Source organism: Eptesicus fuscus, chromosome 7 (assembly GCF_027574615.1).
Source record: "Eptesicus fuscus isolate TK198812 chromosome 7, DD_ASM_mEF_20220401, whole genome shotgun sequence".
In the NCBI taxonomy this organism is placed as follows: Eukaryota; Metazoa; Chordata; class Mammalia; order Chiroptera; family Vespertilionidae; genus Eptesicus; species Eptesicus fuscus.
Genome location: NC_072479.1, coordinates 100,952,223 through 100,975,771, shown reverse-complemented (window position 1 = coordinate 100,975,771; position 23,549 = coordinate 100,952,223). Strand labels below are relative to the sequence as shown.

Genomic DNA, 23,549 nt, shown 5'->3' with positions numbered 1-23,549 from the left:
CAAGGGCATGGACCTTGGTTGCGGGCACATCCCCAGCAGGGGGTGTGCAGGAGGCAGCTGATCAATGTATCTCTCTCATCGATGTTTCTAGCTCTCTCCCCCTCTCCCTTCCTCTCTGTAAAAAATCAATAAAATAGATTAAAAAAAAGGAACGCCAAAGAGAACACGCTGACAGCCGACAACAGGGGTGGGGAGCCCCGACGAAGTGCTGACACGCACAGAGGAGGACACACGGTGGGCGTCCGCGGACAGGAAACTGAAGAGCAGGCCAAACTGAACAACCGAGACAGACATCAGGGCTGGGGTTGCCTTTGAGCAGGTATCGACTGGGAGCACCAAAGCTCACAGAGCTGTACACGTACAGTGTGTATGGCCATTCCACAGGGCCCATTTATGAAGCACCTACTAAGTGCCCACGACATGTTCATCGCGCATTTAACTCACACAGCTGCCCTGAGGGGGCGCTACATTAGAGGGGAGAAACAAGCCAAGAAGTGAAGTGACTTACCTGAGGCTACGCGGGAGGAAATGGTGAAGTAGGGCCCCCTCAACCCAGATCCCTTGAACCCCAAGCCACACTGCCTCCCGCGGGCAGGTTGAGCAAGGCACCTCCCTTCTCTGCAGGTTCAATTGTCTGCCAGTCCGAGTGGCCGGGAGGTGGGGGGTGCCCGGCAGAGCCTTTGTGAATGGCTGTGTAAACAGCCCACGCGGAGGTTCCGAAGGACCCTCCGCCTTCAAGGTGCTTCCTGAGAAAAGGATCCTGTGCTCAAAAGTGGCTTTTTCCAGATGTCTCCTGCCGGCCCGAGGCTCGGAGGAGGCCGGCAGGAAGGGACTTTGTCATCGTTTGTCACAGTGATGTCGGAGCCTTGTCATCAGGGAACGAGTTTAGGAAAAGCTCAGCTGGCGCCCAAAGCTAGGATTCCTTGCCCACTGCCTCCCCTCCGGATCTCACCACAGCCGCAGTCTTCTCGGAACTCCTCTCGGTCCGACCCTGTCCCTGCTAGTATCTTAGAAAGTGCCCGGCTGACGGGCACCCAGGGGCCTCTGGTCCCACCTCCGTCTTCCTGGGGCCCAGAGAAGGCCGGGCTTGCTCAAGGTCACATGAAGAGAGCCAGTCGAGACTTGAACTCGGAGCCTCTGACTCACAGAGCCTTTGACGGGCTCCCGGAGCTCGGTCTGGTCTCCCCAGGTTGGCAGCACACGCGGAGGGTGGGGCACCTGTCTGGCTTTTCCTGCCTTCCTCCTTCCCAGCACCCAGCTTGGTCTCTGCACGTGGCAAGTGCTAAACCAATACCGGTTTAATCAGGAGATCTTTGTGCCACAGGATAACCTTCGCGCTACAAGATCACCCCTTCCGAGTGAGGGTACGTGGGGAATTCAGTGGCCTCACCATGCGACCTTGGGCAAGTCACTTACCTCCAGGTGCCTGGGACCTCAGCTGACAAAAGCTGATAATAATCTTTAGCAAGAACACCTAGATCTGAGTCTCAACTTTTTTTTTCTTCTTCCAACTTTGCTGCCACCTCCAAGCATAAAAATCTCAATACTGCCCTTTGAATGTTATTTGAAATTCAAAATAGGTTAAATAACAAGATAAAAACAAAGGCGGCCATAAAACAAAGCTTGCTTTGTTTTCGGACTACATTCTCTTTCCTTCCCACCATCTGATCCTCCCCCAACCCTAACTCCTCCCCTGGGGGGGGGGGGGTGTTCTGAATCATCCCTTTCCCTGGCACCCCTGGCACCAAGAAGCCCGCGTGGAATGTTTGCTGTGGCTGTGAGGCGCGCTGCAGTTGGCCAACCATTACGTGATGTCATCTGGTTCTCCAACAGCCCCGAGAGCTAAGGGTCAGCCCACCTCACAGGGAGGGCCGGGGTTCGAGGGCAGGGGCTTGGCCACGGTCACAGGGCAGGTACATGGCACAGGCCAGGTTTGCCTGCTCTGCAGACGAGGGATGAATGTCTGGAAGAAGAAACTGGGGTGGGGGGATCATTCTGAAATGTCGTGTGGAGGGGTTACTGTGTCTGCTATGTGGCCACAGCCACTGCTCTCCTAGCCCCCCAGCTTCCTGGCTTCTTTTTTTCTTTAAATATATTTTTATTGATTTCAGAGAGGAAGGAAGAGGGAGAGAGAGAGAGAGAGAAACATCATGATGAGAGAGAATCATTGACTGGCTGCCTCCTGCATGACCCCTACTGGGGATCGAGTCTGCAACCCGGGCATGTGCCCGTGACCAGAATCGAACCTGGGACCCTTCAGTCCGCAGGCTGACGCTCTATCCACTGAGCCAAACCGGCGAGGGCCTTCCTGGCTTCTTGAGGCAGCTGCTCCTCTCAGCCAAAGGGGCTCCCGCCAAACCCCCGTGGCCACACCAGCCTGTCCCCCAATCTTGTGATGACCCCACCTCCCAATGCCTCTGGGCCCCTCCGGCCACTGCAGTAGGGAGACCCTGCCATGCTGTGGGCCAAGGGCAGGACACTGATACTGGGGAGCTGTTTTTCCCACGTGGAAAACAACAGCACTGAGGCTGGCCCCTCCCGGGAGCGCTGTAAGAGGGGGAGGTGTAGCAATCAAACCCAGACCCTGGGCCAGGGTCGCTCTAGGTTCAGATCCAACATCCTTATACTGACTTCTCTCATTCTGGGGACTCGTGGTGGCAGCTGCTCGGCACTCGATGCTGACCACATGGCATTGCTGGCACTCGGGGTGCCCTGCCTGGCCCGGGAGTAAGCAGGGCTCTGGGTGTCCTGGTACAAGTCCTACCTGCCTTCACTTCACGAGCCTTGGAATACTACCTGCTAAGGGTCACAACATCCATTTCACAGATGAAGAAACAAGATACAGAAGGGAATTAGCTTGCCCGGGGCCACAGAGCAGAAAAAGCGGAGTGGCTGGGAGCTTCCCAGGATTCAACCAACATCAGCAGTAAGTGCCAGGGGAGGGGTGGAGACTCCAGGGGTGTGAGGGAGGGTTGGAGGAGACCCTGGCCAGCCCCCCAGCCTGGGAAGGGCATGTCTGGGAGGCAGGCGACTCAGTTCTATACATTCAGGCAAGACTGGTCACCACGCAGCCTCGGGGTCCCAGGAATCTCCTACAGAGGAGAGTCAGGCCCAAGCACATGGTAGGAGGTTACTCAATGGTGGTAATGACCGCAAAGACAAGGTTTGAGGCCCCAGGCAGGGACCGTGTATCAGGAGCGGCCAATAGGGGCCGCTGTGGAGACACATGTGGTTGAAGGAGGCCCGGAGCGCGTCTGGATGCGGGGGCGGCAGAGGCGCGCTCGGGGGCGGCCGCACTCCGCACTCGGGCGCTCACCTAAGAGTCACCCAGCCTGCGGGGTCGGCCAGCCGCGCTACCTCGCATCCTGGAGGCCAGGCGCGTGCACCAGCCCCCTCCCTGCTGGGTGACGCCACGCCAGCCGATGGACGGCGGGACCCTATCTTGGTTAGGGCCCCTGGAATAGGGGGCAAACTCCGGGGTTGGGGGTGGGGGGGGGGGGTAGGAGGGAGGTTGGCTTCTCAAAGTCCATCCGTTTCAAGGTGGAGAGACGTGGAAACTGAGGCCAGAAAAGAGTAGCAAGCTGTCTGAAGTCTCAGCGGGGACCCGGACTGGGAGCGAAGTGTGTGTGTGTGTGTGTGTGTGTGTGTGTGTGTGTGTAGGGGAGTCGCTTCTAGCCCCACCACCCCAAGTTAGAGCCGAGTCAGTCCTCCCTGGGCGAGGGGGAGGCTGCGGGCCGAGACCCACAGACCTGGTGCCGTCCCCGCGCGTTCCGTGCCGCGGGCGCCCCCAGGTCGGCCCCTGGGCCTCCCGGAGCCAGCTTCCCCGTCTAGACCGCGGGATTCAGACTCCGCGGGGCTGGCGCGGTGGGGACCGGGACAGAGTGTCTCGAGGGCAGCGGGCCTGGAGGTCCGGGAAGGCTTCAGACATTAAACATGCCCCCGGGGCAGCGGCTAGAAGGCGGAGGGTCGCTCCCGGGGGTGGGAAGGGGACAGCCGGCTGCCGGGGCTGCTTGGCCGGAGGGGAACCGGACGGGATGACCTCATCCGCTGCTCGGCCTGGAATGCAGCGGTTGGGGAGGGGGCAGGGTGCTCCGTCCATCTCCCGGCGCTCCCCCCATTTCCCGCTCTCCGCGCCGGCCTCGAGGAGCCCGGCATTCCGACACACGGCCCCCTCCCCGTTCCTTCCCTTCCCAGGCAGGAAGGCGCTTAGACGGCCCTCTCTCTGCTCGCCCCCTCCTCCTGCCACCCCGTGTGCCGTTCCCCCCAAATCTCTGCCCCTCTCCTCCAGCCGGGAACACGGCTAAACCACCCCAAATGTGAAGTGTCCCCGCGCTGCCCCATGCCCAGCGCTCCAGGCCTTCCTGTTGGCACCCGGGCGCCCGCACCCGCCCCGGAGAGCCTAGGAGGGTGCAGAGTCTCGGGGCGCCGGGTCCCCCCGCCGCGTCCCGCCCACCCGGGGCCCGGGGACTTGCAGGGCGGCTCGCGGTTACCTTCTCTCCGCGCCCTGGGGCTGGGGGAGGGAGCGGACGCGGTGGCAGCGACGGCGGTGGCGGTGGCGGTGGCGGCGGCGCGTCCCGGCGCGCAGCTGGGGCGAGTCGCTGGGCCGGTCTGCGCCGCCCTGGCTGCGGGCTCCTCGGGCTGGCTCCCGGGCGGGGGCGGGGTGTGGGCGCGCGCCCTCCTCCCGCTCCCTCCTCCCGCCCGCGGGCGGGGCCGGCCCCCTCGGGGCCCCTCCCGGGCACCCAGCACGCCGCCCCAGCGGCGGCCAGAGCTGGAGGGGGAGTGGCGGGGGCGCCAGGCCAGCCGTCCCGGCAGGAGGAGCCGGGGAATGTGCGGGTTGTCCGGGCTGGCCAACTCGGGTCGTCTGCAGCCAAGCCCTCCCTGCCGCTCTGTGCGTGACCCAGGGGCACTCTGCCCTAGGCGACTCCCTCCTGGGCTCTCCAGCCACTTCCTGCGGGCGTTGGGGGAACCGGGATGCCTGACCTCGGAGGCCTTGAATGCCAGAGACCAGCTTAGGCCTTGAGTTCTACCAGCTGGGGTGGCCACTCCCTTCCTCCCATTCCTTTCAGTCCTATAGAGGCCCCACAGGTGCCAGGGCACGGACTTGAGCCAGACTGGGGACAGGCCATGCAGGCCAGAGAGGGGTGTGGTCTGGTGGGGTGGTCTCAATAACATGGACCCTGAAACCCAGCGGCGTGCCTTCCTATTCTGCCCGGGCCATGACGGACCTCTTCTGAGCCTTTGTTTCCCTACCTGTAAAATGGGATGATAAAAGCAGGCGGCATCAGCTGCTGTTACTAAGGGCTCTGCCCTGTCAGCACCTGGGAGGCTGGCTGAGCAGGTAAATGAGATCACACCCCAGATGGATGGGTCAGAAAGCTGGACTGAGCACCCTCCCCCGCCCCTGAGGTCAGGGGATCTGCTGTGCACAGGGCCCCGTGCCATCCTCAAGGAGGGAGAGAGATCTCTGACTCCCGCGTCATGTTTTTTTTTTTTTTTTTTGGTCCCCTCTGCTGCTGCCCGGGACTGTGAGCTTCAAGGAAGTCCTGGGCGCTGTCCTTGCACAGAGACCCCACCAGGCTCTCAGGAGAGGGGAGGGCTCACTGAGGTCACCAGAGGAGGTAATACTGAGTTAAACTGCAAGGGATGCATGGGCAAAGGGAAGGGCAGTGGAAGTGCCCACACACCTGGCAGGAGAGAGCACCAGCCAAGGATCCCCAGGAAGGAGGCAGGCGTGGCTGGAGGAAGTGGTCTGAGCTCCGACCTGGCTGGGGACGAGGAGTCCTGTGTACCCACAGGTGGAGGGTGGAGGAGACAGAGACGGGTGTGCGCAGAGTGCTGGGCTTTTTCATTGTCTTCCTGAATCCTCCTGCTGGCCACCAGGGGAGAGGGTTACTTGCACAACTGGAAAATGGGGAAACCGAGGCACGAAGAACTCCAGCACTTGCTCAAGTGGCACAGAGGTACGACTGAGGCTCCAGTCTGTGAGCTCTTTCCCTGGGGTCAGGCTTTGTCTCAGGGAGGATCGGGGATAGTCTCAGAGGTGCCGAAGAGCAGGGTGAGGGAGGAGGGGGGCTGTGCCTGAGAGGCAGGGACCAGTGGTGATGGCACCGTCAGGGGCTGGGAGAGAAACTGGGCCAGGTCTGAGGGGTTAACGCTGGGCCCGGGTGCAGCCTCCCTCACCGAGGCAGGGATGGGACCAGCAGGCAGCGTGATCAGGTGTGCGGTTTTTTTTTTTTTTTTTTTTTTAAATCCTCACCCGAGGATATTTTTCCATTGCTTTTTAGAGAGAGTGGAAGAGAGAAGGAAAGACGGAGAGAAATATCCATGTGAGAGAAACACATCGATGGGTTGCCTCCTGCACTCACCATGACCAGGTCCCAGGCTGGGGAGGAGCCTGCAACCCAGGTACGTGCCCTTGACCATAATCGAACCCGGGACCTTTCAGTCTGCAGGCTGACGCTCTATCCACTGAGCCAAACCGGCTAGGGCAGGTGTGCGTTTGAAAGCCCCTGCGTGAGCACAGAATGGACTGGGAGGACGGTGACAGAAGCAGGGACTACTAATAGCAGTAGTAATACCAGCATTTGTTGAGCATCAATGCCTACCTGGCCCTACAGCCTCCTCCATGCGTCACCACATTTAATCCTCAGGAGCGCCCCGTCGGGACTGCACTGCCTGCCACCGTGTCCCTTTGGCAGAGAAATTAAGTGACTTGCCCAAAGCCGCTCGCTGCGGCAGGATGTCCGTACTTCCTGGTTTGCTCAGTACAGTTCCAGATGATGCCTACTGTCCCAGCGAAATATTAATAGCACTTCCTTTCACTCTCAAAGGTGATCTGGTTAGACAATACATTACATGTCACTCTAGTGAGAGGGTCCTCAGAGCGGCTGGCAAAGGAAGCGTTTGCTGTGATGCCAGAGGCTCAGCACCCAAATCCTGGCCGTTGGCTTCCCAGCCATTGTGTGACTGTGGGCAAGGCACTGAGCCTCTCTGAGCCTCAAGTTTCTTGTCTATAAAATGGGTACAATTCCAGTGCAGATATTGGCTACTTGTGGGTATCTACTACTTCCTGTGAGCCCCAGAGAGGCAGCTAAGAAAGCGGTCTTAACGAAAATGGTTACACCCGGCCACACACTCACTCCGTCCTCTTTCGCTCTGGTCCGAGGGTGGGCAGGGGACCTTCCTACTATGTGTCAGACACTTGTCTCTGTTAGCTCACCGTGAGGCAACCTGTGAGTCAGGAATTCTGTGCCCCACTTTACAGATGGGTAAACTGAGGCTGAGAGGAGCTCTCATCCCTCGTTTCCGGATAGGAGTACCTCTCCATGTAGGCTGCGTTCCTGTTCCTGGCTCCACTCTTCATTTAAGGATCCAACTCAGTTTTTCCCTCTGGAAAATGGGAGAATGGGAGGGTCTGGGCATCCCTATGAAGGACGTAGGGATGGGCAATCCCCTTTTTCCATGGTTTCCTCCTCCCCCAATGTCCTGTGGTCCCCCTCCTTCCCCTGAGGCTGTGCACAGGAACGCAGGGGTTAACCCTGGCAGAGCTGTAATCACGGAGCAGAATGCAGAACAAATGCCTGCCAGCTGGGGACTGGGAGCTGAGAGGTGGGACTGGCTGCCTGGAGCCAGGAGCCCCCATCCCCTTGTCCAGGAGGAATGAGGGCCCTCGGGCCATAGTCACAGAACTCAGCTGCCCCCTCCACTCTCCCCTGAGGCTGGGTGGGCCAAGGCCTGGGGCTTATGGGAAGGAGACAGTTTCTGGGCAGAAGTCCCCTGTGGAGCTAAGATGAAGGGGGCAGGGCACAGCTAGAGAGAGGAACTCCCCCCTTGGGGACCCAGGAGTGCCAGTGGCTGTCCACCAGGCTCCAGGGAGGTTTGCAGTGGGAGCCTTGAGCTGAGCGAGTTGCCTTGGCCACATCCACCAGCCCCCAGCCCCGCCCTAGGGAGCAGGTACCCTTCCCACCCCAAAGTCTGGCTGGGCTTTGGGTCAGTTTATCATCTGCCCATTGATTTCTCTGCCCAGTCCTCTACCGCATAAGTGTCCATCCACCCCCAGATGCAATTGCTAATCCATCATCTACCTTGCCACATGCCTATGTATTCATCTACCCACCCCTCTACCCATCCCTTTATCTACCTCCTTACCCATCCATCTATTGACCTATGACCCACCCATTCAATCATCTAACCACTTACCCACCCCTCGGTTGACCCACTGTTTACAGCCCTGTCCATCCATCCATTCACTCCCTGCCACCCATCCATCCACCCGTACACCCATGTCCCTTTCCACCCGCATCCATTTTACCTACCTACACATCCACCCACCCACTCTATCCATTCGGCATTCCTTGAGCTACTGCCCACACCTGCCCACCTAACCCCCTTCTTGACCCCCCACGATTCACCCACTCATTTCCCTGTCCATCCCGTGATGCTCTTCCATGGGCTCACACCGGGCCTCTGCTGACCCGTGCTCCAGGCCCTCACTTTTCTCACGCGCAGAAACCTGCTCGCCTTCCTCGGCGGCTCACCCTTGGGCAAAACCTCCTTGAAGGCTGCTTTGAAACGTCACCTCCTCCCGGAGGCCCTCCTTCAGAGTGAGCCTCTCACCAGCACCTGGTCCGTTCTCTCTATTGGCATCTGTTGCCCTGGGCAGTCGTCAACGAGATGGTGATGCCTGTGGTCCGGGCACGTCTGGGGGATGAATGGTCACGGCCAACATGGGAAGGGGGTCCTTGTCCCCTAAACTGACTGCAACCACCATGAGGGCAGGTGCGTTCCTCCTGGGACCACTCCATGGACACTTCCATGGGCTGGATTCCTGGCGGAGGCTCAGCCGTGCCGGGCATTGCAGGGGGAGGGGGCAGTGCCGGTTCCTCCGCGAGGGTTGCGCTGCGGTCCAGTTCCCCAGCTAGGGGAGACAGGCAGTGGGCTAGGGGGCTACCCCTCATGCTCCCACCTCTATGACCCAACATGCATTTGCAGGCAGACAACCCCAAGTTCAAACCCTGTCTTTGCCTCTCATTAGCAGAGTGACCCTGGACAAGCCACTTCCTCGCCTGGGCCTCGTTTGCATCGGCTGTGATGAGCCATGAAGTTCACTGCCTGAGCTGTGGCTAACGGTCAAGGAAGGGTAGCTATTATTATCACTATTGTTATCATTTTCCTTCCCCCAGGGGGTGAGCTCACTTAACACACATAAGTAAGTGCTGTGGGCCAGGGCTGGGCTGGGTACCTTGTGAGGAGGCAGCGGTAAGAAATGCAGTCCCTGCTTTTAAGACAGAGGCCGGGATATTGGTGGTGATGAAGGGCCAAATAGTGGTAGAAGGGGCCAGGGAGGCAAGGGACACTGAGGAGGTCCAGAGAGGCTTCCTGGAGGAGGTGGCATTTGAGTTGGGCCTTGTGTCTTGAGGTGCGATTGCCCACAGGTAGAGCAGGCTTCAAGAAGATGATCTGGGCCAGCTGGCGTGGCTTAGTGGTTGAGCATTGACTTGTGAACCAGGAGGTCATGGTTCGATTCCCAGCCAGGGCACATGCCGGGGTTGGGGGCTCTTTCTCCAGTGTGGGGTGTGCAGAAGGCAGCCGATCAATGATTCTCTCTTATCATTGATGTTTCTATCTCTCCCTCTCCCTTCCTCTCTGAAATCAATAAAAAAAATATATATATTTAAAAAAAAAAGATGATCTGGGAAGTGTCCTCTGTGGAGGAGGGGAGAGAGGCCTTGACCATGGTGCTCTGGGAGGTGGGGTGTGGGGCGCCCTTTGTGACATGGGCTAGGCTGGGTCACCGTCCTGCCCCCAGTGAGGGCTGCCCTTAGTGGCCACAGACCTTGGGGTGCCTCGTTAGCAGAGGCCAGGCAGCACCCTGACTTTGAGAACAGGACCATGCTCTGAGGGAGCCAGGGATGGAGACCCCCCTGGAAGGAACCTTCCCCTTCTAGTTCCTGCCTCCTGCCCCGGAGCCCTTACAGTCAATGCTTGGTGGACAGTTTCAGGGCCTCAGAGGGCTTCGGGGGACATGGAGGCCCAGAGAGGGTAACACTTGCCCGGGTAGCACAGCGAGTCTGCAATGCAGCTGGGAGCCCTCAGCGGCTGCCACCCGCCAGGGGCCTTCAGTGTGGGTGGACATCTGTTGAGTGCCTACTGTGTGCCAGCTCCCAGCCTATCAGGACAAAACAGTCTCACAGTTGAGGCTCCGACAGAGCAGAGACTTGGCAGGGCTTCCGGGAAGGCTGCCTGAAGGAGGCTTCGCAAACCAGAAGCTGTGAGAGCCAGGCCGGTGCAACCAGTGTGTGTGCCTGGCGTAAGGGTGTGTGTGCCCCGGGGAGTCGGCCAGAGTGGTGACTGAGACACTGGGTGTCTGGGCCCTGCCCGGGGCTGGCTGGGGGCCTGGAGGCCAGGTGACGGCAGATTAGTCCCTGGCTGTCCAGTCCGGCTGTTTCTCGAGGTGCTGCCTGGGTGTGAATGGGTTCTTGGGAGGTGTGGGGTCAAGATGGGAGTTAATCCCAAGGGTATTTTGGAGGGTGTGGCCGCAGGCCCACAGGGAGGGCCTGACTCCCCGAGGCAGGCAGCTGTCAGGGCCCGATGCCCGAATCGCCTCTGGAATTCCAGGCTCTGGGAAAAGGGCTGGCTGCCTGGAAGTTTTCTCAGGGAGCCTTCCAGGCGGCCTGGGCTCCGCAGGGAAATGGGGGTGGGGGAGGGCCCCCCAACCCCGCCGGGCTCTTTCTCCTGGAGAACAGGACAAGAAGTTGGGTGGGGGCTGAGGAAGGATGCGGGGTGACCCTCCAGGACAGTCAGATGGATGGATGGAGGGGAGTGGGGGTCTGAGGCCTGAGGCTGCAGGGTGGGGAGGGATGGCAGAAGGGGCAGGGCCAGGGGACCCTGTCACTGTAGGGGTGATGGGGCCGGGTGCTCCGGAGCTGGGCCTGACGTCCAGGAGCCTGGATGGAAGGGCAGTGGGGAGGGTCCTCCAGATCTTTGTTCTCGACGTGAGGGGAGAGGGGTGGAGAGAGGAGGGGCGAGGGGGGGACAGGAAAAGTGTGTGAGGAGCAGAAACAATGGCCTATTCTCTGCCGTCCAGCCTGGCTCCAGAGATAGGCCTGTGGGCTGGAGGCCAGCCATGCCTTGCCCTGACCATCTCCAGTGTGGCCTCCTCCAGCAGCCCAGCCCTCGGGGCTTCACGTGGTCGTCTCTGGGTGGGGTGGGGGCTCCTTCCTCTCCCCCATGACCGTGGGCTCACTCCTGGACACGCGGGGCCATCTGCTTGTTTTCTTCTCACAAAAGCCAGACCACTTTGGTTGAAGGTTCTCACAAACGTGATCTCCTTCACATGGTGAACACAGAAATAGCCTGCCTGCAGCTGCTGCCTGCTGCTCAGAGCTGGGCCCGTTCCCGGAGCTCCTGCCCGAGTCCTGGGTCCATTCCCGGAGCTCCTGCCCGAGTCCTGGGCCCATTCCCGGTCGCCTCCCCGAGTCCTGGGTCCATTCCCGGAGCTCCTGCCCGAGTCCTGGGTCCATTCCCGGAGCTCCTTCCCGAGTCCTGGGTCCATTCCCGGAGCTCCTGCCCGAGTCCTGGGTCCATTCCCGGAGCTCCTCCCCGAGTCCTGGGTCCATTCCCGGAGCTCCTGCCCGAGTCCTGGGTCCATTCCCGGTTGCCTCCCCGAGTCCTGGGTCCATTCCCGGAGCTCCTGCCCGAGTCCTGGGTCCATTCCTGGTCGCCTGGCTGAGTCCTGGGCCCGTTCCCGGAGCTCCTGCCCGAGTCCTGGGTCCATTCCCGGAGCTCCTCCCTGAGTCCTGGGTCCAGTCCCGGAGCTCCTGCCCGAGTCCTGGGTCCATTCCCGGAGCTCCTTCCCGAGTCCTGGGTCCATTCCCGGAGCTCCTGCCCGAGTCCTGGGTCCATTCCCGGAGCTCCTCCCCGAGTCCTGGGTCCATTCCCGGAGCTCCTGCCCGAGTCCTGGGTCCATTCCCGGTCGCCTCCCCGAGTCCTGGGTCCATTCCCGGAGCTCCTGCCCGAGTCCTGGGTCCATTCCTGGTCACCTGGCTGAGTCCTGGGTCCATTCCCAGAGCTCCTGCTTGAGTTCTGGCTCCACCCCCACTACTTCTAGCTCCGGGCTGAGTCCTGGGTGCACCCCACTAAACCTAGCTCCTAGTTCCTCCCCCTTTCCTGGACTGACGAGAAGAGAAAGGTTATAGAAGTGAGGGGAGCTGATACTTAAACAGCATCCAGCACTTCCTAAGTGCCCGCTGAGAGCTTGGGCTCAGGGCTCCTTCTGTACTCGCGTTGGTCTAATCCTCACCGCGCCATTGTGCAGATGAGCAAACCGAGGCCCGAGAGGTGACGTCACTCCCTCAGCCTCTCACAGCCAGAGCGGTCCTCCGGGACTGCAGCCCAGGCCTGTGGTGCCCACAGTGGCCCGCTGCCTTGAGGGCAAAGGCTCGGAGATCACGAAGGGGCCGTGGTCCCCGGCTCAGGCTGTGGGCAGGACCTCACGCGTTGCACTCCCATCCTCCTGCGGCCAGAATTGCTCAGAAGCATCCCTGCCTGGTGGGTGTTGCCTCTACTTACACCTCTTTAGTTCATTTATTTATTTACATATTTTCTTACACCTCTTTTTTAAAAAAAATTTTTTTATTGATTTCAGAGAGGAAGGGAGAGGGAGAGAGAGATGGAAACATCAATGATGAGAGAATCATTGATCAGCTGCCTCCTGCACACCCCCTACTGGGGATCGAGTCTGCAACCCAGGCATGTGCCCTTGACCGGAATCGAACCCAGGACGCTTCAGTCCGCAGGCCAGCGCTCTATCCACTGAGCCAAATGGGCTAGGGCTTCTTACACCTCTTTAGTGATGGGGAGCTCACCCCAAGAGGACAGCCCGGCCAGCCAAGAATCTCTCTCTGAAATGGAGCAGAAATCAACTCATAAGCTCTGCTCACTGCTCCACCTTCCACCTGCCGGGGCTGCACACAGATGCCCCCGGCTGTCCCCCCTTTCCAAATGTCTGTCCGGGGGTCGGAAGACCTGGTCTCTGTTAGTCCCTGCTGTGGGTCTTAAGCAGGGGCCGAAGCCTCCCTGTACCTCATCTGTAAGACGGGAAAGATCGTGCCTGCGATCAAACACAGCCTGGGAAGGAGCGCCACCTCCCAGGCTGGGGTGTCCGATGTTCGGACGCCTCGTGCTTTTCCAAGTTGTTTCCTGAACTGTCACATCACAGCAAGCGCCTACTCGGCCCCTGGCAACAGGGCACGGCGCTTGCCTTTGGACTCAGGAACCTGGGCCCCCGCTCGCAGACGGGGACGCAATGGCTTGTGCCATTTCCTGTGTGGGGACTTGACTCCGACCACCCTCCGTGGATAAGTAGACCTCACAGGCCAGGAAACCCGCAGAGGGGCGGAGAGACCCATTCCGCATCTTTCCGCAGGGTGACTGGCCAACCACTCCACCAGGCTGCCTGTCAGACCTGCAGGGGTGAACCGGCTGCCTGGTGCCAGACAAGCAGGAGGGAGGGTCTCGTGGTGAGTGAGGGCTGGGGAGGGGGCAGCCCCCTCGGGGTCTCACTCCACCTCGGTGAGCCTGGCCGGTGGGCCTGGGCCGGCCGCTTGAGCCCCTGCCAGCCTGTTGTTGACTCAGCCGCCTCTCCTCTGCCAAGGCCGGCCGGGCCAGAGCTCCCGTGGGGAGGGTCAGCGCATTCTTTGGCTGGAGCTGGGGGTGGCTGGCACCTTCTGGTGCCGTGTGTGGGACAGATGCTGGGAAACTTTTTTTTGGGATCAAGGAGGGGGACACCGCAGGGTAGATGGGTTAGCCTGGGAACTAGGCTGCTTAAGCATTGGCTCAGCTTTCCATTAATGAGCTTGGCGATCTCAGTAAGACACTACCACATCTGTGTCCATCCGCCTCCCTGCCTCAGTTTCCCTGACCATCAAATGGATACAATGATAATCAGCCTGGCCCACCCTACCCCATAGCTTTTGGGAGGATCAAAGGAGAAAAACGAGTTGGGCAGGAGTGAGCACCCTTTGTAGTTCAAGGACCCACACACACGGGCTGGCCAGCCGGCCTGGCCTCCTCCTGGTAGCGTAAGGCAGTGGTCGGCAAACTCATTAGTCCACAGAGCCAAATATCAACAGTACAACGATTGAAATTTCTTTTGAGAGCTAAATTTTTTAAACTTAAACTTCTTCTAACGCCACTTCTTCAAAATAGACTCGCCCAGGCCGTGGTATTTTGTGGAAGAGCCACACTCAAGGGGCCAAAGGGCTGCATGTGGTTCGCGAGCCGCAGTTTGCTGACCACTGGTGTAAGGAAAGGGGAAGGGATGCAGGGGCGGCTCTCAGCAGTGACATCCTGCCTCCTCCCCAGGCTTGATAGTGACAACAACACTAAGAGCATGATGGGGATGGGGGGAGAGATTGACTGGGGAGCTTACATGCATGTATGCATACCTCATGGACACAGACACTAGTGTGGCGAAGACTTGGGAGGGGCTGGTGCGGGGAAGAGGGGGCCAATGGGGGAAAAAAAGAACAACAACAACAACAACAACAAACCCCAAAGGGGACATTTGTAATACTTTCAACAATAAAGATAATTAAAAAAAAAAAAAGAGTACCACCTTCCAGGTGCACAAAGTCCTTGAGCGTTTACAAAATCCTTCCACACCTATTAGCTCAGGCCACCCCACCACCTGCTGCCCCAGGGCCTTTGCACTGCTCTTCCTTCTGCCCAGCACACTTTCCCCCGAATGAGTGAAAGGCTACCTCATCCTCATCTCAAGCGTCACCTTCTTAGAAGCCTACTGGACCACCTGCCTAAATGACCTCCTTCCCCACCCTTTGCCCCATTGCACTCTCTTCTATGCGACCGCCAGGATCTTGTTTATAGGCAGAACCATCTCCCCAAGGGCTTTAAGCCCCAGGAGGGGCCATGACTGCCTTGTTCATTGCTGTGTCTGGAGATGGACCATCGCCTTCCATGGTATTATTGTCCCCTCTTATAGGGAGGAGCCTGAGGCTCAGAGAGGGTGAGTGACTTGTCCAAGGCCACAAAGCCAGGAAGGAATGGAGCCAGGTGGGGGCTCTTTTCAGAACTGCCCCACACCGGCACCGCCTGTATCCTCTGAAGGGCCAATCTGTCATCGCCACAAGGTTGAGCCAGTGCCTCCTTCCTTACACACTCGAGGTGCCATGCACCTCCAGTATCTGTCTGATTCCCTTTACAGAAGAATGAGATCCTGGGTTCAACATACAAAGTCTGGTTGCGACCCTAGCGGGCCTCTGGGTTAACACCTCGGCCCAGTGTGGGGGGCATCCCGGAGGCTCCTTCCCTGCTCAGGCAGGCTGGCCGGCCCAGTAGCTCTCTCAGAATTGCTTCGGCAGCTGCAGGGTGGCCGGATGCCCCACCCCCCTTGCCTCTGGGCCCTGAGCCCAGGCCCAAGGCGGATCTGTGGCTGGCACTGCTCCTTTGGTTTGGGGTGGGAACACCGCAGGGATTTTAAAAATAAAGGGCCTTGAGACAGTGGCCTGGCTCAGCCAGCTCTGGGGCAGGGTGGGGGCCAGAAGGGACAATGGGATGCTGAGGTTTGGAGGCTGTCTACCCGCAGGGAGCAGCCAGGCCCGGGGAGCCCCATTCTCCCCTGCCGGCTCACAGTGTGGCTCTCCCAAGAAACTCCCTCCCCACCTATAGAAACAAAGGTCTGGCATGTTTACCGAGCACCTACTGTGTGCTAGGCCTCAGGACCGCAGGGTGGGACCCTGGCCTCTAGCCTCTCTTTTCCCCAACTGTGCTGCTCTCCCCATTGTGGGCCCCTCTCCCTACCCAGCTTCAGGGCAGATCCGTTATTAAGTGCCTACTATGCGCCAGACAAGCCTGGCCTCTATGCGCTTGCGCTTTTCTTCTCTGCACTCACACTCCCTCTGGCCTCTCCCATCTCGGGCTGTTCCTGTCTCCCTCTCTCTCCTCTGGCCCAGCTAACAGGAAGCAGCCGGAGAGGTCAAGGGCCGCTGGGCCTCCAGAGCCCAGCATCTGCACACACATGGGCCTGTCTGCAGGGTGGGGGGGACTTCCTGTTTATGAGAATCACAAGGACCCCCGGGGCGGTGCCTCGGACAGGCCTCCTGGCAGCCCTTGCAGTCTAGACCTCAGTCCCTCCCAGAGAGGCGCCCCCCCCCCTCCCATATCCCTACAGGCCCCAAGCAGCCAGCTCAGCCCCAGGCTGCTGCCCTCTCCCTACATGGGGAGGGTGAGAAGGGAGGAGGACTGAGGAGTCTTCGGAATGTGGGAGTCGAATGTCCAGAATGTCCGCAGGAAGCATCCAGGCTCCAGAGCCCAGCCCCCCCTTGTCTGGGCGCCCTGCCCTGCTTTGGTGGGGGAGGGGCTGAGGCTTAGGGAGCGGGAAGGAGGAGGCCAGACCCCATCCTGCCCAGCTGGGCCCACAGGCTTCTTCTCTGGCTGGAGCCGGCGCTGGCAGCCTGGTCTCTCATCGGTGGGGAGAGGCGGTAGGTCTGCAGCTCACTCCGGCAGCCTTGGCTCCGCCCTTCTCCTCCGCCTCCATGCCTCAAGGCCTCCATGCCTCACTCTGACCGAGATGTTAACTCAAACCTTAAAGAGTCCCTCCTGTTCAAAGCCCCAGATCCCAGCAGGGACAGGGGCAGGGGCAGGTGGAGGGGTGGGGCTGGCCAAAAGTGCAAGCAAACAGCCCTGTCCTCCTCCCCCTCCAGGCAGCGCTGGCCATTCCTGTGGTTGCCTAACAGGTATTGACCAAGGGCCTGAGGGTCAAGGCCAGCTGGAAGAGGCCAGGAAGAGAGAGACCTGTCTCTCTTCCCCTACCTAACCCAGAAGGAGGTGAGCAACACCTGTCTTCTCTCTCCCCTCCATATCCCACGCTCCCAGAGTACCTGGGGACAGACCCTTAGGATGCCGCACCATCGGTGCTTGAGGCAGTCACCCCCCTAGAGGGCAGTGCTGGTGAGGAACCAGCTGACACAGAGGAGGTAGTCAAGGAGGGCTTCCTGGAGGAGGGCGCCCTCTCCACATGGAAGCCTAAAATCGGGAAAAGATGTGTCTGCCCCAGGAAACAGCCTGGTTTAAAAGCACTGCATTTCCAGAGAAGGGGGCTGGAGAAAGGTGCAGGTGAGGAAGTGAGAGGAGATTTGTAGGAGCGCGGGATGGGGTGGGGTTAGGGGTGGGGGATGAGATCATTTGTCCTCAAAGCCTGGGCTCTGGAGCACCCCCTTTTGTCCTGGGCCAGGAGACAGAGGGGAATAGGGTAGAGCAGTGGTCGACAAATCGCGGCTCGCGAGCCACATGCAGCTCTTTGGCCCCTTGAGTGTGTGGCTCTTCCACAAAATACCACGACCTGGGCAAGTCTATTTTGAAGAAGTGGCGTTAGAAGAAGTTTAAAAAATTTGGCTCTCAAAAGAAATTTCAATCGTTGTACTGTTGATATTTGGCTCTGCGGACTAATGAGTTTGCCGACCACTGGGGTAGAGGAACCAGTGACTTAGTGTGGCTGTGTGGACACGGTGAGGGGAAGGGCCTGGGGACTGGGACTCGGACCCTGGCCTCTAGCTCTGCGAAGCCTCCCAAAGCGCAGGCTTTCCAGCTCCTGAGAGGCCTGCTCCGGGATGGAGCATCCACGCACGTCCCCAGGGCACTGGGCTGCTTGCACAGGCCACGCTGTGGTGGTGGAGAGTCCTGGCGCTGCTGTGCGACCTGGGCAAATTACTAATTCCACAGCCGGCCTCTACCTGTAAAATGGGGCTACAGACAGGACCTGCCTCAGAGGGCTGTTGGGGGATGGGATGAATTTAGCAAAGCACCTGGCGCTCATGCGTGCTTATTCCAGTTAACAAGCATCGCTACTAAGAGGGAAAAAGGGAAAGTTGGTTTTCCTCCAAGGACATGCAGGCAGGTGGGTGGAAGGTGTGTTACGAGAAGAGTCTTCCAAAAAAAAAGAAAAGGCTTGATCCTCAGCCCCGGGGATTCCCAGACTTGCCTGATCCAAGGGACCCTCTGGGCTCTTGTTAAAAATATCAGCTTCCCGCCCCCACACTCTGTCCTGGCAGGTGTGGGTGGGACAGGCCTCCGGACTTACAAGGAAACCCCAGCCTTCTAGAGACAGGTGTGGGGAACATTCCTCTCTGATGACAATGAGGATTCACTCCAAATGCTTCCTTCTCAGAACCCATTCCTTCAAAATACCCTTTAAAACGCTGCTCTTGCCCAGCCAGTGTTGCTCAGTGGGTGAGCATCGACCTATGAACCAGGAGGTCACGGTTCGATTCCAGGTCAGGGCACATGCCCAAGATTCGGGCTCAATCCCAGTGGGGGGTGTGCAGGAGGCAGCTTATCAATGACTCTTTCACATAATGGATATTTCTATCTCTCTCCCTTTCCCTTTGAAATCAATAAAAATATATAAAATAAATAAAACAAAAGGCTGCTCTTTATTGAGCATTCACTGCCTATTCTAAGCCCTTTTTATGTTAACTCCTAGGATCCTTACAGTCTTATGCTGTGCAGGTACTTAGAGTTGCTCCCATATTACTGATGGGAAAACTGAGGCCTGTGGAAGTTAAACTTGCCCAAGGCCATAAGAACGCTGTGATTGACTCGTTGGGAATCAACCTGGCATTTGAACCTGGACTTGGACCCTTGACTATTGGGTTGTAATTTCCCCACTTGCCACGAGCCCCTCCAGGTGCCTTGGGGTAGGAGCTTCGAATCCATACTTACCACCCCTTTGTCCTCTAAGGCTGTGGCCCTTGAATAAAAAAATGACTGGTCAAGCCCAGCCAGGAGGTCACAGTTCGATTCCCAGTCAGGGCACATGCCTGGGTTGCAGGTTTGATCCCCAGTGTGGAGCGTTCAGGAGGCAGCCGATCAATGATTCTCTCTCATTATTGATGTTTCTATCTCTCTCTTCCTTTCCCTTCCTCTCTGAAATCAATACACACACACACACACACACACACACACACACACACACACTAATAAAAGGGTAATATGCTAATTAGACTGGACATCTTCCGGACATACATCTGGATGTCCTTCCGTACAAAGCCATGGTGCCGGGGGCCGAGGCAGAGGCGGTTAGGGGCAATCAGGCTGGCAGGGGAGGGCAGTTAGGGGTGATCAGGCAGGAAGGGGAGCAGTTAGGGGCATCAGGCAGGCAGGCAGAGTGATTAGGGGTGATCAGGCAGGCAGGCAGGTGAGTGGTTAGGAGCCAGTGATCCCAGATTGCAAGAGGGATGTCCAAGGGGTCCTGGATTGGAGAGAGCGCAGGCCGGGCTGAGCCCCCCCCCCCCCTGCAAGAATTTTGTGCACTGGGCCTCTAGTATATATATATTTAAAAGGACTGGTCCTGCTGTAACACACCCTACCTCCCCCCACCCCCCCACCCCGGGGGAGGCAGAAAGTGGGATTTGACTTCCTGTGTCCTACTTACTTCCTATGGGTGGCCTCAGGTACTTCCTACTCCCTGAGCTGGTTTCCCTGAATCTAAAATGGGGTGCAGCACCTCCCTGGGTGTCATTAATGAGTTGCCCAGACCAGGGTTTGGGAACGGTTCAGGCTGTGGGTCTCTGAGACCCGGGCAGGGAGAGGGGGACAGTCTAGGAGTTGCTCAAACTCACCTGCACTGAGGTCAGGCCCTTCTCTGGTGTCAGGGAGACTCGGGAGGTGGGAGGTCTCACAGGGATGGCAGCACTGGGGTGGCAGAAGCAGGGGAGGCGGGCGGACGAGGAGCTGGCTTCTCCCTTCCCGCCTGACACCCTAACACGCCCTGGCTGGGCCGCTAGTGATTCACCAGCTTTAAGCCCTGGTTTCATCTGTAATCAGGAAGTGGGGCACTAGAGAGCCTGGGGCGTTTTCTGGGGAGCCCAGTGCCATCCCAGAAACCTGGGAGGAGGGCCTAGGAGGAGGAAGAGGAAAGAGAGGAGGCAAAAGTCCTGGCTTCAGAAAATTTGCATAATTTATTCTTTTCTTTGCCGGGGATGAGAAATCCTGGGGACCCAGAGCCCTGGAAACCATTCCCTCACTCACCCTAGTTTCCTGAACCCCTTGCATTGTGCCCGTTTCCTTGGGCCCAGGGAAGCAAAGTGAAGTTTTCCAGGAGCTTCCTGGTGGGGAGACCACCATGTAATCGTGTTTACAAAATTCAGAATCCACGGGCAGAGTGATTAGTGTGGGGTTGGGGGTGGCGGCCTGGATAAGGGGCGGTTTCACAGTTCTGAGGCCCCACCAGGAGGAATGGGTTCCCATTCTTCCGCCACTTCTGGGCGGTTCTGCTCCCCTCGGGCCCTGAGCTTTCCCACCCGTGAGCTGGATACAGTAACGGTGCCTTTCTCCTGGGCTTCCTAAGAGAATTTAAAGGGTTAACATGTGGGAAGCACTTAGAACAGCACCTGCTGGGTGGTCAGCCTGTGATGCAAAGGCCCAGAGTTGCAGCACATCCATGAGGTGTGGGGCGAGGGGGGAGGGGCATCTGAGGTACTGTCATTCCCTTGGGACATCCTCAGGGCAGCAGGGAGCTTTGCAAGGCTTCCGAGCAGAGAAGTGAGGTGGGAGGTCAGAGCACCAAGGATACAGAGTGGTGATGGACATGGACGGGAGGGGCGAGACTGGGGCAAGGAGACAAGTGAGGAAGTGGCACAAGGGTCCTGGTGAGAGATGGGGAGGCCTGAACTGAGGCACCAGGAGACAAGGACTAGTGGGAAGCTACATAGCTGAACCGACAGTGATGGTACAGCGATTGAGCAGACACAGTGCTGAGGTGGAATCACAGGGTGCTGGCACCCACTGATTCAAGATATGCTAATATCCTTAGGATGTTCAAGGAGGGCCTTGAAGAGCATACTGGTATAGGAGTTTCCCAGGGAACCCACGAAGGCACAGCAGCCCAGACAAAGGGCCACCAAGAAACCTGGGAGGTCAGGCCCTTTCCTGGTGTCAGAGAAAAATTTAGAGGCCTGAAAGTCTGTGTTTGGAAAGCAGCAGTGCGGTGGAGTCTGGAGTTGGGAGGAAATAGTGGGGTCAGGAGTGGGGGGCCTGTTGGGGTGTGGGGGCAGCAGGAAGAGAAAGTGGGCATCTGTATCAGCTTCCCGTGGCTGCTGAAACACATGGCCACAAACTGCGTGGTTTAAGACAACAGGAATGTACACTCGGGGCTCTGGAGGCCAGCGTGTGACATGGGGCTGCGTCGCAGGGCCACGCTCCCCCGGGAGGCTCCCTCGCCTCCTCCGGCTTCTGGCGGCTCTAGGTGCTCTTTGGCTGTGGCCACATCACCTGGCCTTACCAGTGTCAGCGATAAAGACACTTGTCATTGGATTTAGGGCCCGCCAGGGATAATCCAGGAATGGCTTGAGAGCCTTGCCTTAGTTACATGTGCAAAGACTCTTTCCCCAAATAAGGCCACATTTACAGATTCCAGGTCGACCTCTCTTCTGGGCCACCATTCAACACAGCACAAGATCTGAGATTCTAATCCCAAACTCTAATCCCAGATGGAGAGCATTTGCCCTTTCCCCTCCTTCTGGGCCTCCCAGCCCCTCCGTTACTGCCTCCCTGAGCTGGACCCCGAGTTCACCCTGCTCCCACCCCATGTATGTCCTTGTGTGCAGAAGTAGCTCCCACCCCCGCTCCTCCCCGGCTTCCCTCGGGTAACCAGAGCCCCCAGAGACGGGACCTCGCCGGACGCGCGGGGAACGGGACCTCGCCGGACGCGCGGGGAACGAGCGCCACCGTGCGTCTGTCTCGGAGCAGTGCGGACGGAGGCTCCAGCCGGGTCGCAGCCCCGCTGACGGCAGGTGCCGGCCACTTACTCTCGCTGTCCGCTGTCTGCCCGCCACTCCAAGGCCTCAGCATGAAGTGGGGTTATTACCCTCATTTTTTTTTTTTTTCCAAACGAGGAGGCCCCGCTCAGAGAGACTGTGACATGCAAGAGTCACACAACCTTCCACTCCCATTTCACTCCAAAGCCTCACCTCGCTACCCCCCAGCAGAAACCAAACACGTGCGCGGCGTTGGGGCGGGGCCTGTAGACGCCTGCGTGCTGCACGGCTTCTCGGGCCTCCGTTTGCCCATCTGTGAAGGGGGCGGGGTGCACGTGAGACCCCCTGCCCCCAGGCTCCTTACAGTTCTCAGACCCCAAGAGACACTCGAAGAACCTAGAACCCAGCCTTTTGCTGAGGCGCCCTGTGGACCTTCTTGCTTCCGAGTACTTTCCAACGTTGGCCTCCCCCCCGCCTCCGCCCCCGCATCCCGAATTTGTTAGGTTTTCTTTTCTCTAAACGGTTTCATATGTGCGAACTATTTGATAATTAAAAACAAAAACAAACACAAAAAACATACTGCCCGGCTGGCGTGGCTCAGTGGCTGAGCATCGGTAGACTTATGAACCAGGAGGTCACGGTTCAATCCCCGGTCAGGGCACCTGCGGGGTTGCAGGCTCCATCCCCAGTGGGGGCATGCAGGAGGCAGCCAGTCAATGACCCTCTCTCATCATTGATGTTTCTATCTCTCCCCTTTTCCTCTCTGAAATCAATAAAAATATATTAAAAATAAAAAATATACTCCCTGGGTAAGAACCTTACCCAGACCCCCAGTTCCCCTCCGAAAGGCAATAAGCTGATGGCAGATTCGTCCACATTCTTCTAGGGATGATGTGCGCAGGAGCACATACATGGGTATACACACCCATACAGGAATAATTACTGTCCCCCCTAATTTTTTAAGAACAAAAGGTGGTGGGCGAGCCTGAGGCACGCGGAGAGGTCTGTCTGGCGAGAGGGAGGCCCCGGGCGGGCGCCGCGGACCGGGGAGCGGAGGCGGCGGGACAGTGGAGCTGATGGAGCAGGCGGCGCACTGCACCAGCGCCGCGCGGGACGCGAATTGGACCTGCGGGGATAGAAAACTCCTGTCATCGAAGATCTGGGTGCGACCTTAGACCAGTTTGATGCCATTGATTGTTTTGACAATGAAATCCGAAAACTGGACGGCTTCCCTCTGAGACCGAAGACACTCCCGGTGAACAGCAACAGAATGTGCCGCCTCGGCGAGGCGCTGGCCCAGCCCCTGCCCTGCCTCGCGGAGCGCGTCCTCACCAACCGCAGCCTCGTGGAGCGGGGCGACCTGCACCCCCTGGCACCTCTCCAGTCGCTGACCCCCCCCTGAGTATTCCCAGGGACCCCGTGACCAACAGGAAGCACTACCGCCTGTGTGTCCTGTACAAGGTCCCCCAAGTCCGCGTGCTGGACTTCCAGAAGGTGAAGCTGAAAGAGCGCCAGGAAGCAGAGAAGATGTTCAAGGGCAAGCGGGGCGCACAGCGTGCCAAGGACGTGCCCGGAGAAGCCAAACTTCCAGCGCAGGTGCTGGTTTGCCCACGGACAAGCAGAAGGGCGGGGACGTGGACGCCATCAAGAAGAACGCGCGGGCGCTGGGGAGGCGGAGCGGCTGCAAGGCCTGCGGCAGTCCCGCCAGGCCCCCGGCAGGGGGCGCCGCAGCCCCAGCCAGACGGGGAGGAAGACGCCGTCGCCAACGGGTCCTGA

General features: G+C 58.7%; 1 protein-coding gene and 1 pseudogene across 4 annotated transcripts in view; one reads left to right on the top strand and one right to left on the bottom strand.

Annotated features, from left to right (window-relative positions):
• Positions 1–19,661, bottom strand: part of CDC42EP1 (CDC42 effector protein 1) — a 22,693-nt gene extending 3,032 nt beyond the window's left edge. The window contains exon 1 of one of the 4 annotated variants that reach the window (XM_054719497.1): positions 19,638–19,661. The gene's annotated coding sequence lies outside the window, so the exon portion shown is untranslated. The other 3 variants (XM_008144655.3, XM_054719495.1, XM_054719496.1) reach the window with 3 other exon arrangements.
• On the top strand, positions 8,769–23,549 carry LOC103289084 (U2 small nuclear ribonucleoprotein A'-like; annotated as a pseudogene).